The sequence below is a fragment of the Galleria mellonella genome, unplaced genomic scaffold (genome assembly GCF_026898425.1).
Source record: "Galleria mellonella isolate WM207_F2 unplaced genomic scaffold, CSIRO_AGI_GalMel_v1 utg132, whole genome shotgun sequence".
Lineage (NCBI taxonomy): Eukaryota > Metazoa > Arthropoda > Insecta > Lepidoptera > Pyralidae > Galleria > Galleria mellonella.
This window is the reverse complement of record NW_026441989.1, coordinates 3,131,938-3,134,877: the sequence shown is the minus strand read 5'-3', so window position 1 is coordinate 3,134,877 and position 2,940 is coordinate 3,131,938.

The following is a 2,940-nucleotide window of genomic DNA, read 5'->3' as shown; positions in this document are numbered from 1 at the left end:
AAGATAATCACAATATTATTTGTATACAATGTGCATAGAATGTATAATGTCGTTATCAGTAGCAAGATTGCAACTTAAAAACATATGGCTCCGTGTCAGGTCTCGGGTGTTGACGCACGTGATCTACGCAGAAAACGTGCCGCATGCTTTAAAATATCGCTAAATTGTAACATAGTGTGGTTTGTGTCTCGTCAAACGCTTATAGGAAATCCTTCAGATTTGTTTGTGCCTGCAGCAACGTTCCATGCTGTTTATTCCTTCTATAGAGAAGCAAAACACACTGTGTAGCTCACTAACGGAACGTTGCTATTTTAACAAACGGATTTTCAATTATATCTAGAAGTAGTTTTACTATCTGGATGGTAAAAATACTTCAAAGTTGCAATGTTGTTTCCGTAATTCTATTAGATGGAGGGAAATTAAATATACAAATAAAATGTATACAACCCTATGAAAGTAGGTATAGTAGTAGTAAGTTATCTTTAAAGAAAATAACATTTGTTTATACTTATATAAATATAAAAATTTAAAACAATAGTGCCTACTATTAACTGCAAACATAAAATTAATTTAAACTTTCCAAATTTACCGAACATTCACCTCAGATACATTTATTTTAAAGGCACTTAAATTCGTATATGAGGGTGTATATAAAATATGAGATAAAATATATTAAAAAATTCTTATGAAAATGAAATTTATATTTTTTGTCTGGAATTAATAGGTGATCTCGCCGACAGTAGCTTTAAATGTTGAAGAAAAGACATTAAAAACCTATAAAACAGGACTTTCAAATGACTCTTTCGTACAAAAAATAATTTAAAACATTTTAAGATAAACTTTTAATAAAAGTCAATACCACTCACTTGTAAAAGTTGTTCTTATTAATGGATATTTAATATGAACCCGTTCAAACAACCTGACAATCTGAAAAGTATATAGGTAATTAACACAATGTTAAATAACAAAGTTAATTTACAAAAACACCGGTAAACTCCACGTCTGATAACTGTTAAGATATTGGTTCAGATTTACTTACGATAAGAGAATTTCGTTTCACCTTCAAACCAGTAAATGTAGTGGTTTCACAACAACATTATTTTATCGTAACAACATACCATACTACAAATTATATTGACTTGCTTTAACGAATCGCCGCTCGAGGCAAATATACAGTAGCAGTCTTGTATTACTAATGCTAATATGTACAATCTTTATCGAGCACAAATAAAGGATTATTGAATTAAATTAATGAGTTACAACTTGTTTTTGAATGACTATAGCAGATGGATGGATATTTATAAAATTTCAGGAATGGCGCAAATTGTGGTTAGAATTGCTCATTCCAGGCAATAAACATGAACGTACGAAATAAAGGAGTCCTAAACATAAACATCTATTATTAACATGACTCTATATATTCGAGATTTAATTGCAGTAAAAAATAACCTGCAGAATTTAGAGATCATCTCCAACAACATTTTATTTTAACAACTAAGTCTAAAACACAGTACCAAAACAAAAACAGTGCCTACTCTCGTCTCTTAACTCTGTATTCTCTTGTAAAAAGTATATTTTAAATAACTGATTTATAATAAACAATATTACAGGAAATCATTGAATTTTGTCCATTATGATTTAATCAAACAATATTACGAAAAGTTTTTAAATAACACAATTAATGAAATAATATATTTCATGAATGAAAAAATGTTTATTATATACATATATATTTCATTTTATCAATTTTCTATAAAATCACCGCTATTAATGTTTTAATAATTATTTTTCCTACTAACTTTGTCCGTAAAATAGACGCATACAGTACTTGTAAGTACTAAAAACTAGAGTCTGCGCAGTCTCGAACTTGGTTTACGTTTCAGTTTGTTGTTTACGACAACAAGTCTATTAGATTATTGAATAGGTAATCAGTTTTCCGTGAAGCACTCTAAATACATACTTAACTAGGTTTTGTTGTAGGTCTTACAATATCTATAACATCAGACTTACAATATCTAGCTCTTCATAAAGTACAGTCATGCTGGATTATATAGAAATACAACAATAAATTGCTGTACGTAGTCACGTTGTATAAAGTTTTGTATTGTACATACCACGTAGTATATATAGTAGTAATAGAAAAAAATACTCGTATGTACTTTATTTTATTTATCGCCAGTCTATCAATATTAATAACAATTATAGAATTTTTTTAGCTTAACCAAAAGTAAAACGAACTGTGTACTCCAAACTCTGTCCATATCATTTGTATTAATTTTTATAACATTAATATAATCTAAGTTCCCTAGATTTTGGATACAATTGAGTATACCTACTGTGTTGCCATTCCTGAGGACTATGATGTGATACATTCATACCCAGCAATTGCACTGTCGTATCCTGTCGACTGCAATAAAAATAATCAAGCAAGATTTCATACATTTTCCTATATTTAATACAAATAAATTTCATAAACATGCTTATGAACACCCAAAAACTTAGTAGGTACCTACGCATTTATAATCAATGCAATTTGTGTAAAGAAAAAAGATATTACCGATCATACTCATGAACAAGTTCGTCATCATCTTCCTGCCCTTATCTCAACCATTTGGGGTCGACATAATGTGTTTTCCACTCTATTTGCAGTCATTTTAGTATTCACTCCCCCTCAAGCTATATATCTTTTACACAGTCCAAAGTAAATGCGTTTAATTATAATTTCTTTATAATTAACATTGAATGGAAAATAAATACTAAAAGAAGGGCTTTACAAATTACCTCCTCAAAATTTTAAGCATCGCTGCTCTAGACAATTGCAAACCACAACACGAATCGTTATTTCGGGGGAGCGAAACAGATGGAATGAATGGATGCACTTGTCGTATGCATGCAGTTTGGGTTATCATACTCGGGTATTGTATTTGTAGTAGAGAATGG